Raw genomic sequence first — 14,776 nt, forward strand, 5'->3', positions numbered from 1 at the left:
CAACAGCTGCATATGGAGGAGCGGAGACGCAAACCCGGTTCCCCAGATTACGAGTCTACTGCTCTTAACCACTACACCACACTGGCTCTCAAGAAGGCACCAGGCCACTGTTGATTGGCCAGGACCATCTACTTGCTGCCTTGCCCCCTCTCATCGGAAGGAACATCTACTAAGTCTTCCTTGGCCACGGGGTTGGGCAAATTCATCCCCCTCCAAGCACTGGAAGAGGAACAATATCCGCATAATATACAAACCCAGGGTCATTGTCACATAATATGCAGAGCCAGAAGAGTGAAGGAACACATTATCCAGGGAGAAAAGAATGAATGAATCTCTCCCTTTGTATTACCCTATTCCAAAGTTATCTTTAGAAGCTGTGATGTATAATTTATTCTTCACATCTTCCCTTGCTTTGTTCGGTGAGTACCAACATTTTAACAAGCACCTTTTGGTATTATTGCCGTTCTTGTCACCGGTGTAACGCGGTGCAGGGCGGTTGGCTGGTGCCTATGCTCACCTCAATGAAAGTAAGCATTGTGGGGGCTGCAGATTTTCTCCTTGGCAGCCTCACACCTCTGCACCGGGCTATTTCTGGAAGACCCCCCCCTTCCTCCCCAACCATCTCACTGTCTCCTGCCTGGCAGGTTCTTGCTGCATGGTGAGCGAGCGAGCTAAGTTCATTAAAATAGAATTTGGTGGGTTATCACACCAAATTAACTCTACATGCATCTGCTGCCTGTCACTTTTGATCCTCCCTCCCTTTTATCACTTAATACTTCTGCTACCTGCCTGAGCCAACTTTGCAACGAGCGGAAGTTGGAGGCTCAATAGATGGCTCCTTGTTCTGCAAACCCCTTTCCTGTTTTGCATGGAACAGCAACTTCCTTATGGCCAAGTCTACTTGTTCATTATCCAGCAAATAACTGGCAACCTTCTCCTTAGGTTGCATGGAACCAATAGGGGCAACAAGGGATATTATCTCATTTCCCATGGAATTCTTGGGAGAAAAGCAATGACAAACCTGAACAGCATCTTAAAAAGCAGAGACATCACCTTGCCAAAAAAGGTCCGTATAGTTAAAGCTATGGTTTTCCCAGTAGTGATGTATGCAAGTGAGAGCTGGACCACAAAGAAGGCTGATCGTCAAAGAATTGATGCTTTTGAATTATGGTGTTGGAGGAGACTCTTGAGAGTCCCATGGACTGCAAGAAGATCAAACCTATCCATTCTGAAGGAAATCAGCCCTGAGTGCTCACTGGAAGGATAGATCCTGAAGCTGAGGCTCCAAGACTTTGGCCACCTCAATAGAAGAGAAGACTCCCTGGAAAAGACCCTGATGTTGGGAAAGATGGAGGGCACAAGGAGAAGGGGATGACGGAGAATGAGGTGGTTGGACAGTGTTCTCGAAGCTGCAAACATGAGTTTGACCAAACTGCAGGAGGCAGTGGAAGACAGGAGTGCCTGGCGTGCTCTGGTCCAGGGGGTCACGAAGAGTCGGACACGACTAAATGACTAAACAACTAAACAACAACAACAGAGTTGGAAGGGACCCCGAGGGCCATGTAGTCCAACTCCCTGCAATGCAGGAATCTGAACTAAGCATCCATGATAGATGGCCACCCAACCACTGCTTCAAAACCTCCAAGGAAGGAGAGCCCACAACCTCCTGAGACTGTTCAACAGCTCTTAGCATCAGAAAGGTCTTCCTGATGTTGAGCCTGAATCTCCTTTCTTGCAACTTGAAGCCATGGGTTCGAGTCCTACCTTCCAGAGCAGAAGAAAATAAGCTTGCTCCAGCTTCCATGTGACAGCCCTTGAGATATCTGAAGGTGACTATCATATTTCCTCTCAGTCTCCTCTTTTCCAGGCTAAACATACTCAGCTCCCTCAACCATTCCTCATCAGGCTTGGTTTCCAAAACCTTGTTCATTTTGGTCGCCCTTCTCTGCACATTTACCTTGAAAGCAGCCTGTTTGTTGCAGCTGGGAAACCACTGGAAATACAGGCAGGTTGGGAATGCGTATATGACATTTTACTGAAGATACTTCCTATTGCCATTGTCCAACCTTGCTTTGCCCCATCCTCATTTGCCTCTATTGGCTGTGGTGACTCGCATGATTTTGCTGGTGATGCAGTTCCACCAGGGCTGATGAACTCACAGACTTATGCTCTGGCTACCAATCTGATTAAAAAGAATGTTTAAGAAGAACCTGACCAGTGGCTCATCTAATCCAGCAACCTGTTCTTACAGCGGCCAACCAGATGCCTGTGAGAACCCCCCCAAGCAGGACAATGGCACTTCTCTCTCTTGTAGCTCCCAGCAAATGGACTTCAGAAATATCACTGTCTCTGACCATAGAGGCAGAACGTTGCAAAGTTCCCTGTGGTCCTCGTATGAAGAGCGGTATAAATACAACATAATGAATAAACATAGCCATTGTGGCTAGTAGCCACAATGATCCTTCATGACTGTTGGTGATAACAAGGGGCTAGGATGACACAAGGGTGCTCCACAGAAGCTCAGTGGTAGAGCACATATCTTGGATGCAGAAGGTTCCATGTTCAAACCCTCGCATCTGGATAGCTGAGTTGGTTAAAGCATGGTGTTGAGGGTGCCAAGGTTGCAGGTCCAATCCCCTTCTGGGACAGCTGCACACCAGTGTGGTGTAGTGGTTAAGAGCGGTAGACTCGTAATCTGGTGAACCAGGTTCGCATCCCTGCTCCTCCACATGCAGCTGCTGGGTGACCTTGGGCTAGTCACACGTCTGTGAAGTCTCTCAGCCCCACTCACCTCACAGAATGTTTGTTGTGGGGGAGGAAGGGAAAGGAGAATGCTAGCTGCTTTGAGACTCCTTTGGGTAGTGATAAAGAGGGATATCAAATCCAAACTCTCTTCTCCTTCTTCTTCTTCTTCTTCTTCTTCTTCTTCTTCTTCTTCTTCTTCCTCCTCCTCCTCCTCCTCCTCCTCCTACATTGGAAGGAGTTGGACCAGATAATCCTCAGGGTCCCTTCCAATTCTCCAACTCTATGATCTCCAAGCAGGGTTGGGGAAGTGTCCCGCCTGAAAGCATTGAAAGCTACTGTGGCAGTATAGAGCAGGGGTAGTCAACATGGGTCCCTCCAGATGGTGTGGACTCCAATTCTCATCATCCCCAAACCATAAAGCCATTGGTAGAGCATGATGGGAGTTGTAGTTCACACCATCTGGAGAGTACCACACTGGCTATCCTGTTACAGACAGTTCTGTGATGGATGGACCAATGACTTGGTATAAGGTTGTCTCTTGTTTCCCACATTCTACTTCAGCCCCAAAATGTTGCGCCTGTTCGCACAGAGCTAAATTTTGATTCTTATGCTTTCAATACTGACATTGTTTCGCTGGTGAATTAATGTGTTTCTCCCAAGTACAAGTTGGCTTGATCTGTGACACATGGGCCATTAAAATTGCATTTGAGGTTAACAGCAGAAGGGGAAAACAAAGTCCAGTTGAATAATACATAAAGAATTGCTCCAATTAGACATACATTTAAATAATATAAATATACGTCATTACGATATCCTGTGAATTATAAATTATGATTTCCATATTTCCCCAATTATTGTAAGGGGAAGCAAACAAACCCCAGGTCATGACTTCCTGATTAGTGCAAACCATCGACACCCTTCTGCACCCACTGTAGCTAGGGGCTTAAGGACATTGGGGTCATGTGATTGCATCAGCCAATCAAGCTTTGAGATCTTTGATTTGATGGATTGATGCAGGCATGTTCGCTCTCCCTCTTTCTGCGACGCATTGGTTGGCCTTTAATAGCCACAGTTCATTTGAATTACTTGTGAGGCTTTCAGTGTTAACTTCTCCACTTGCAGCTAAAGTTGGACTCTTTTGGAAGCATTCAGGGACATCAATCCTGGGGTGTCTAGGAGGCACCTCGGCACTAATGAACAGCTCAATCTACAGATATTTCCACCATACCTGCAGGGGTAGATGGCTCTGTCTAGTTCAGTCCCCCATTTCTCCAATCTCAAACTCAGTTCGTCATTTTTTATATATATACAATTTTCTTTTATATTTCTTTCATGCTGGCTTTAATGTATGTATGTGTTTGCTTTGTGCTTAAAATGTTGTAAGTCACATTGACTTGTCATTAAAAAAACAACAACACACCAATCTATAAATTAAATTTGTAAGAGCATAAGAAGAGCTTGCTGGATCAGGCCCATTGAGTCGAGCGTCTGGTTCTCACAATGACCAATCAGATGCTTGCAGGTTTCCCACAAGGCCCTCCCCTCCAGTTTCTAGCAACTGTCATTCAGAAGCATAATGCCTCTGTCAGTAGAACATGCAATTTCCCCTAATATACACATTTTTGCAACCCCCCCATGCATTGCTTTTTTTGTATGCCATTTCCACTAAATATATGCATTTTCATATGCACGTTACCCTAATATACGCATATTGTTATTTTTTACACGTTGCTTGGCTGAAGATTTGCATTGCAAAATTTGGAGAGGTGCAAATTTCAAATGACTGCTGTGGTTTATAGAGCAAGAATTGGGTAGATTCCCCTTTTGGTACGAATCTGAAATTTCCCTCTTCCCTAGCAGAAATGCAACCTCCTGCTTCTCTCCTGAAAGCACCCTCTTCCCCAGTGTTATCTCCCTCGGAGAAAGGGCTGCAAATGAGCATTGAGAGATGGCCCAGATCCTGACTCCACAGAAGAACTGTGGCATTTCCTGCTGCGATGCACCAGGTTGTACCCAGCACAGAGGCAGTTCTGTGGGCCTTATCATATCTGGCAGGCCTACCCAACCTGAAACCATCTGAGCGAAGTCTCCGAAATTGTCTGAAAGTGGAGTGTCAGGAAGATGCTTGCATGGCAGATGACATCTCCTCTTGGCAGAGTTTAATAACATCCCGGCTGTTCATGCTTCATGATACAATAACAGAGGAGGGGAGGTTTCTGAGCAATATGAGACAGATACCGGACTGCAAGATGAGATGGGGAGAAAGCAGAGGGAGGGGAGGCAAGAGAGAAGGAGAGAAGGAGAAGGGGATGGAGGGAAGAAGGAGAGGGAGGGAGGGAAACAGAGGAGAGAGCAGCATACAGGCAAGATCACAACCAGGACCGATGAGATATGGGGTGGAGGAGCAAGTAGATTTCTGGGGCCTGGAAGTCTGGAAGCAGCCCTGGGGCCCAAGTATCTTGCATATGTTTTATGTAATAATTAACAAAATACACACTTAGCCCTCAATGCATTGACAATTCTGAGCAATAGCTTGCCAACCTGTGCGGTGAAACTAGCATTTCTGACTCTCTATGAACATTTGCTTCTGCTATTTTGCTGTGCGCTACAGCACAGCTTCATCTTATGCGTGGCCACCTTTGCAGGCTTTCGTAAGCGAACACCACATGAACGCAACCCAGTTTTGCGCGATATACTTTGTGTTAGTTTAGCGTTGGAAGTGCATTGTTAGTTCCGCAATGGTTGTGTGGGTGCTTATATTATTGATACCAGCCATTAGGATCTGAATACGTTCTGCAGGTATGGACATTTCAACGAGGGTGACCTGAGCTTAAGCTCTCAATCAAAGGTAAAGCTTAGTTTGTCATGTGACTTGGGGACAGTCAGAACCACCAGCTTAACCTATGATGATTGCAGGGCTTTTGTGAAGATGGAAGGAGACAACGCCTTGACACTTCCCACCCTGAGCTGTTTGATGGAAGGATAGCAAGCAGGTACAGTGGTACCTCGGGATACATACGCTTCAGGTTACAGACTCTGCTAACCCAAAAATAGTAGCTCGGGTTAAGAACTTTGCTTCAGGATGAGAACAGAAACCGTGCTCTGGCGGCGCGGCGGCAGTGGGAGGCCCCATTAGCTAAAGAGGTGCTTCAGGTTAAGAACAGTTTCAGGTTAAGAACGGACCTCCAGAACGAATAAAGTACTGCCCCAGAAACTACAACTAATCCAGAATGCAGCAGATAGACTGGTGACCAGGAGCGGCCGCTGAGACCATATAACACTGGTCTTGAAAGACCTACACTGGCTCCCAGTACATTTCCATGCACAATTCAAAGTGTTGGTGCTGACCTTGAAAGCCCTAAACGGCCTTGGTCCAGTATATCTGAAGGAGCATCTCCACCTCCATCATTCTGCCCGGACACTGAGGTCCAGCGCTGAGGGCCTTCTGGCGGTTCCCTCGCTATGAGAAGTGAGGTTACAAGGAACCAGGCAGAGGGCCTTCTCGGTAGTGGCACCCGCCTTGTGGAACGCCCTCCCTCCAGATGTCAAAGAGAAAAACAACTACCAAACTTTTAGAAGACATCTGAAGGCAACCCTGTTTAGGGAAGCTTTTAATGTTTGATGTATTACAGTATTTTAATATGTTTTTGGAAGCCGCCCAGAGTGGGTGGGGTATAAACAACAACAACAACCACCACCACCACCACCACCACCACCACCACCACTGTACAATTAATGGCCCCCTGTGATTGTGAAATCAACACACTGTGCAATAATGATGTGAGCAATATATGAAAATAATTTGCACATTGAAGTATTCCTCCACGTCAAAGTAAAACGCTCACTAGCCCATTTTCCTCCTTCTCTTCACTGCTTGTAAACAAACTGGTGAGTAAATAAATTCCCCTATGGGGGAGGAAAGAACCTTCCCCTCCCTTCAGGCTACAGGCTAGTGATTACGGCGTTGGTTGTTCTGGCTGCCACGGTGGTAGGCGCTCAGGCTTACATGCGTTTTGCAGGCCTTCTGGGAGCGCCTTTGCGAATTGAACAAACAAGACGGCAGATGTGTGTTCACATTCCTGCACAGGGAGCCGAATCGCAAGGTCAAGCAAGAGGGAGAGAAGAAAGGGAGCCTTATCAAAGGGACAAGGGCTGTGGTGGCTCGGATTATCTCAGACAGTCCTGCATTGTCAGAAGGACTGACCTTCAGTTGAGCCACCACGCCAGACTCTTCCCTCTGTTGGCTCTTCTTATGGGGAAGATAAAAGGCCCCATCACACCTTTTCAAAAGGATTCAAGCCCTATTGTTCCTGCTTACCTTTGATTTAAACAATGTTGACGAATCCAGCTTCTAACGTCCAAGTCAAAGTGTAGGTGGACGCCAAAGAGATGCCGCTGGTATTTGTCTGTCCAGATTTCAGCTTTCTTGTTTGTGGGAGAGCATCGAGATGCTGCCATTCAAAGAGATACAAGACTCTCTGTGCTGCATTTTGGACTGGCAAAAACAGACACCTAAGGGCAACTGGTCCCTCTTTTTAGACGCAGCTCATGTCGATGCAGAGTTGGACGACGGTTACTCAAGGACAGAGGCAACTTAACCTATCATGGCTTGGATGGACACAGAGAAACTGTTCCAACCAGGTGTGACCATATTGTCACAACTCTTCCAGGTGGGGCTAACAATGGAATGTCTGATTGAAAAGGGGGATGATTATGATGATTACATTTCTATCCCACATTTTTCTCCAAGGAGCTCAATATGGGGTACATGGTTCTCCTGCCCATCATTTAATCCAAACAACAGTCCTGTGAGATAGGTGAAGCTGAGAGGCAGTGACAGCCACGAGGCCACCCAGTGAACTTCATGGCTGGGAGGGGATTCGAACCCTGGTTTCCCAGGTCCTAGCCTGACACTCTACTCGGATTCCAACTTTGAAAAGGTGGAAGAGGCCTGGGGAAATATGGAGGAGAACTGTAGAAAGTTGAGAGAGGAGAATATGACCAAGTGGGTTTCCTTGACTGACCTAAATGAACCTAGGAAAGTCAAGGCTGAAGAATTGAAGAATGGATAACCCTTTCCTCCACTCTGAGACCAGCAGGAACCCAAAAGATTTTATGACAATTATGGTGTCAAGTTGGTGTTGTTTAGAACGAACACGGACTCCCAGAGCTCACAGGACCATGACAGGTTGTCTGTAACATCTCAGAAAAGGGATACGCATGATCAAGGGAATGGAGCAACTCCCCTGTGAAGAAAGATTGCAGCGTTTGGGACTCTTTAGTTAATGAAAATTCGAGTCAGAGGAAACACGATAGAAGTTTTTATAAATGAAGCATGATATGGAGAACATGGAAAGAGAAAAGTTATTCTTCCTCTCTCATAACACGAGAACTTGGGGAAATCCAATGACGCTGAATGTTGGAAGATTAAGGACAGATAAAATAAAGAAAGAGCGTTGTTACACTATGGAACTCCCTCCCACAGGAAGCAGTGGTTGCCACTAACCTGGGTGGCTTTAAAAGAGGACTGGACAAATTTGTGGAGGAGAGGGCTATTGATGGCCACTGGTCCCATCACCTCCTGGCAAATAAAAGGGGAAGAATGGAGGCAGTGAGAGATTTTACTTTCTTGGGTTCCATGATCACTGCAGATGGTGACAGCAGTCACGAAATTAAAAGACGCCTGCTTCTTGGGAGAAAAGCAATGACAAACCTAGACAGCATCTTAAAAAGCAGAGACATCACCTTGCCAACAAAGGTCCGTATAGTTAAAGTTATGGTTTTCCCAGTAGTGATGTATGGAAGTGAGAGCTGGACCATAAAGAAGGCTGATTGCCGAAGAATGGATGCTTTTGAATTGTGGTGCTGGAGGAGACTCTTGAGAGTCCCATGGACTGCAAGAAGATCAAACCTATCCATTCTTAAGGAAATCAGCCCTGAGTGCTCACTGGAAGGACACATCATGAAGCTGAGGCTCCAATATTTTGGCCACCTCATGAGAAGAGAAGACTCCCTGGAAAAGACCCTGATGTTGGGAAAGATGGAGGGCACAAGGAGAAGGGGACGACAGAGGACGAGATGGTTGGATAGTGTTCTCGAAGCTATAAACATGAGTCTGACCAAACTGCAGGAGGCAGTGGAAGACAGGAGTGCCTGGCGTGCTCTGGTCCAGGGGGTCACGAAGAGTCGGACACGACTAAATGACTAAACAAACAAACAAACAAACAAACAAACAAACAAACAAACAAAAAGCTATGATGGTTCAGCTATGCCTCCACAACTGGTGGCAGCAATGCAATCCAGTTGATGAAAACCACAGACGGAGACAAAGCTCTTGTGTTGGGATCCTGCTTGTAGATTTCCAGTGGGCATCAAGTTGGCCAGTGTGAGAAGAGGATGCTGGACTAGATGGGTTACTGGCCTGATCCGGCAGGTGCTTTTTATGTCTTTATGTGTAGTGTATAATATACCCCTCGGAGCCATCTTTTTATTGTTATTTTTTCTCCATCCAAGAGCTCTCGCTCTTCATTTTAACATTTCTTTTCTAGACCTTCACTGTTCGTCTTTTCACCTGCTGGAAGACAGAGAAAGGAACCTCAAAGGGGAAGAAGAAGTTCCTAACTTTCCCCTGTTAAATCCTGGGCTTCCACCTTCCCTTATTGATACCACCACAGCCTACAAGGTGGGACATCGTTTGGTGGAGAATTGAGCTCAGCATAACAGAAGGCAGCAGCTGTCAGGAAGACTCTGGTGGATTGAACCCAGCTGGAGCTGGGGACACAGCTCCTCTTGCACGAAAGATCTGTACCATTGGTAATTGATTTTTTTTAATTTTTATTTTGGGTGGTGGCTGATTTCAGAGTCGGATCGCCTTGTTCTCCTGCGCCTCTGTTGAGCCTCTATTTGCAAGCTGTGTATTTGTTAAACTAATTGACTTGCCGGGACTGCTGCTGCTGGTGGTACAGTTTAGGATTAAACACACAAAGGAGGGAGAAGAGGAAATTGGGGGCTTAGGCTGGTGTGTGTGTTTCTAAGCTTCCACCTGTAAATCCATATCATTGGAGGCTAACTTAAAAAGGGAAGGGATGCCCCCCTCTTACGCACGCCATATGCAGGTGGCTGCCTGGGAAAAGCGTTTGCCAGCGAGAGCATCTGCTTAAAAGCCTCCAAATGTTCAAGATGTTTACGAACCAGAGATAATATCTCTTCCCCTCCTGTCATTCACCTCATCTCAGCTAAGCAGGAAAAATAAGGGAAGGAAATTGCACGGAGAAAATGAAAGGAAGTTGGCCAGGTTGCTCGGAGTCTTGTATATATTGCGGGAAATGGGCTGGGGAGGTGGTGGCCAAGGGGTAAGTGCTCTGAGCAGCAGGAGGCGTGGGTGTGAATTCAAAGCAGAGCTTCCGGCTTTGAAACTAATTCACAGCAAACAGGATCCCGGAGCTGCCTGCCTTATCAGCCCACGAAGCGACCTCCTCCTTGTAGGTTTGCTGGAGGAATTTGTGCTCTGGCAAATTCCTACACCGAACGACCTGATCGGAATCTCTTGGATGAACAAGGGGGAACTCAGCTACCCAGAGGCTTTTGCAATTCTCTGAATTTTGTAATGCTGTCCTTGGCACTGCCGGTGTATTGAGATAGGTGTTTAAATACGTACAGTGGAACCTCGGGTTACAAATGCTTCGGGTTACAAACGCTTTAGGTTACAAACTCCGCTAACCCGGAAGTAGTACCTCAGCTTATGAACTTTGCCCCAGGATGAGAACGGAAATCATGTGCCGGTGGTGCGCCAGCTACGTGCCGTCAGTGGGAGGCCCCATTAGTGAAAGCACGCCTCAGGTTAAGAACGGTTTCGGGTTAAGAAGTGACCTCCGGAATGAATTAAGTTCATAACCTGAGGTTCCAACATTTCAGAGCCTATGACTTGCCGATCAGAAGGTCGGCGGTTCGAATCCCCATGACGGGGTGAGCTCCCGTTGCTCGGTCCCTGCTCCTGCCAACCTAATAGTTCAAAAGCATGTCAAAGTGCAAGTAGAGAAATAGGTACCGCTCCGGTGGGAAGGTAAACGGCGTTTCCGTGCGCTGCTCTGGTTCCCCAGAAGCGGCTTAGTCATGCTGGCCACATGACCCGGAAGCTGTACGCCGGCTCCCTCGGCTAAAAAAACGAGATGAGCGCCGCAACCCCAGAGTTGGTCATGACTGGACCTAATGGTCAGGGGTCCCTTTATCTTTAATCTTTCATGAGTTTTGGACCAGGCAAGGCATATCTTAGGGCTGCCATACATCTGAAATTTCCTGGACATTACTGTGGGATTCAACAGACGAAAACAATGTCTGGGCGGAAATCTGGATGTATGGCAACCCATGTCAGAAGTCCCTTAAAAAAGCTCAACAACTTTGCCAATGAATAGTTCAAGAACCATTGTGCCCAGATTTTAACTTTTTGAAATCTGGCAACCCTACCATATTTGCATCTTCCGTGCAAATGTTATTCCTGAAATAGCATTGTCAAGAAACAAGCAAACCAAAAGAATAAAACAGCAAAGGACTCTTTTGAAAGATCATCATAACAATATTTTGAACATCTATATAGAAACAGCATGAAAATGCACATTTATTTTGCACATGAATATGCACAGAGAATAGCCCTGCAAGACGAATTAGGCAGGCATTCAAATGAAAATAGATAGCAATTTTTTAAAAAGTTTCTTATACCTCCTTTTGCACCGACAGAGCGAGCCAATACCTGCCTACTTGGAAATAACTGATCCTGAGGTCAATGGAAGCTACTCCCAGATTAGTGTGAATAGCATTGCAGCCAGAATATTTTATCCTCATACATTTTATAATCAGATCTTCCTCCCTCCCTGTTTTCCTCCAAGAAAAGTTTTCAAAACATTATCCCTTTAAGAAGTTCATAAATAACCACCCAGCACCCAAAGATTTCCTATTAAAATCCTGAACATATGCTACTTAGGAAAAAAATATTTCAAAGCAAAATTAGCTGATAACGAAAGAATCCCATAAAGGCCTATCTTTCCAATCATCCGGTATTTCTTTTGTAATTTCCTCAGAGATCCAGGAAGGATTTTTCCAGATGTCTCTGTTCCTTCCAGGTGGCATGTTCAACGGAATTTGGAGAACAGCCAATGATACGCTTATTCTTTTGCCTTTTCTTTTCTTTTCCTTTTTAAAATCAGGAGAGCCAAAGAACAGAAAACTCAATGACATGTTGGGAAGATCTGAAGGTAGGAAACGAAGAAGAGATGAGCTGCTTGCCCATAGCTAATAGGGAAGGTTCTTTTGTCTTGCAAACCTTCAGAGACTCTCATTTCGCCCATGATTATCTGGAAGTGGACAGTGTGCAGTTAAGCTATGAAACTCAATCCCATAGCAGGCAATGATGACCACCAACCTGGATGGCTTTAAAAGAGGATTAGACACATTTATGGAGGGCAGTGTTATCACTCTGCCTCCATGGTTGGAGGCAGCAACACTTATGAATACCAGTTACTACTACTACTACTACTACTAATTATTTATTATTTATACCCCACCCTTCTGGCTGGGTCTCCCCAGCCACTCTGGGCAGCTTTCAACAGAATATTAAAAACAATACAGCATCAGACATTAAAAACTTCCCTAAACTGGGCCGCCTTCAGTAAAATAGTTGCTTATTGCCTTGACATCTGCTGGGAGGGCGTTCCACAGGGCAGGTGCCACGACCGAGAAGGCCCTCTGCCTGTAACCTCACTTCTCGTAATGAGGGAACTGCCAGAAGGCCCTCGGTGCTGGATCTCAGTGTCTGGGCTGGATGATGGGGGTGGAGATGCTCCTTCGGGTATACTGGGCCGAGGCTGTTTAGGGCTTTAAAGGTCAGCACCAACACTTTGACTTGTGCTCGGAAACGTACTGGGAGCCAATGAAGATCTTTTAGGACCAGTGTTATGTGGTCTCGGTGGCCACTCCCAGTCACCAATCTAGCTGCCGCATTCTGGATTAATTGCAGTTTCCGAATCACCTTCAAAGGTAGCCCCACGTAGAGCGCATTGCAGTAGTCCAAGCAGGAGATAACGAGAGCATGCACCACTCTGGCAAGACAGTCTGCGGGCAGGTAGGGTCTCAGCCTGTGTACCAGATGGAGCTGGTCAACAGCTGCCCTGGCCACAGAATTGACCTGCGCCTCCATGGACATCACAGGAGGGGAGAGTGCTCCTGTGCTCAAATTCTGCTTACTAGCTTCCCATAGGCATCTGGCTGGCCAGTGTGAGAACAGGAGCATGGACTAGATGGGCCATTGGTCGGATTCAGCAGACTCTTCTTACAAATCAGGACCAGAGCGACATGTGACGCCAAACCCCTGAGATTGTACCCCAAGATAATAGCCCTCCAAGAGAACACGAAAAATAAGTTGATCCAAATGAGATGTATCTTCCTAAATCTCAACTCCCAACATCACCATAGAGTTATCCACAGTAGCAATTTCAAGAAGCCAGCCTCAAGGCTTGCTCCAAACACCACTGCAGTTTCTTGCCAGAATGAGGCCCCTGCGTCAGACTCCCCTAAACTTTTAGTTGCTGCGTGGAAGTTGCTGATGCAACAGCTCCACACACCTATTCCCAGCCCATTGTGCCTCTCTCGCTCAAGACTAAGGCTTCTGACAATCTTGAACACCAACCCTGCCTGGGTTGAAGGGCAAGGACAAGACAACATTGAATGAAATATTTTTCTGATTTACAATGTCCATGGGCCCTTCCCACAGACTCCTCAGAATCCCTTTGAATGTGAAAATTACACAGTGCTGGGAAACGCATGCCTGCTAACATCAACCTGGCATTGTGAAGTTGGGGGGGGGGAAATCATGGTGCAACATTACCCCATTTCTTCCAATGTGCACATTTTATTTTTTTTGCAAAGCAATTTCCCCTAATAGACTTTGTTGTATGTAATTTTCACTAACATATGCATTTTAATGCATGCATTGCCCCTGTAGATATCTTAGTTGGAGAACTGCAGCACAAAATTCGGAGAAATGTGAATTTCTAAGACATTCTGTTTTGCTTTGCAGTTCGATGAAGGAATAGGCGAGCTTGCACTGTGAGCTGCATTGATTTTCTCTACCACCATTAGAATAACATTGTGTGTGTGTGTGTTGTGGGGGTTGGGGCTGGAGGGGCGGGAGAGAGAAGCATGTATGCTTCCTTGAGCTCCTTGGGGGAAAGGTAGAAAATAAAGGCAACAATAACATAAAGACATTTCTCAGGGTTCAGGGATGAATCCTGGCTCAAATCAAGTCCCTGGCAAGGAGAGCAGGCTGTTTTGACAGCATAAGAGCCCCAGAAAACCATATGTGCAGGATTGAATCTTTTTTAAAAAGTGGACAGGTTGAAGGAACATGGGAAGAAGAAATAGGGTGAGTGAGAGAGAGTGATAGATTCTTTATCAAAGCAGACTTCAGCCATTTCCGCTTCCCCCCTCCTCAATTATTTACCCTTTGGCGCTGTGGATGAGAGAGAAACTATATTTGAAATGAGACAACAAGGCTCACAAAGAGGGAGGAGGGAAGACTAAATGTATTTCTAAGCCATCCAATATGAGGCAGGAAAGCCAGTTGGGGAGAGGGGCAAGACAGAGAAGTTCTTGGAATGAACTTGGTGCATCCCCTGCCCCCACCAAACAAGAAGTCGAGCATTTCTTGATCTAGACCCTGCTGCTGGAGAGGAAGGGGACGCGGGTGGCACTGTGGGTTAAACCACAGAGCCTAGGACTTGCCGATCAGAAGGTTGGGGGTTCGAATCCCCACGACGGGGTGAGCCCCTGTTGCTCAGTCCCTGCTCCTGCCAACCTAGCAGTTCAAAAGCACGTCAAAGTGCAAGTAGATAAATAGGTACCACTCCGTTGGGAAGGTAAACGGCGTTTCTGTGCGCTGCTCTGGTTCGCCAGAAACGGCTTAGTCATGCTGGCCATGTGACCCGGAAGCTGTACGCCGGCTCCCTCGGCCAATAAAGCAAGATGAGCGCCACAACCCCAG

The 14,776-nt window shown here is 46.5% G+C and overlaps 1 protein-coding gene across 13 annotated transcripts in view; it reads right to left on the reverse strand.

Annotated features, from left to right (window-relative positions):
- Window positions 1-14,776, reverse strand: part of CELF4 (CUGBP Elav-like family member 4) — an 815,176-nt gene that overhangs the window by 175,503 nt on the left and 624,897 nt on the right. The window lies entirely within an intron of this gene.

This window comes from Podarcis vaucheri, assembly GCF_965113315.1.
Source record: "Podarcis vaucheri genome assembly, chromosome: 11".
NCBI lineage: Eukaryota > Metazoa > Chordata > Lepidosauria > Squamata > Lacertidae > Podarcis > Podarcis vaucheri.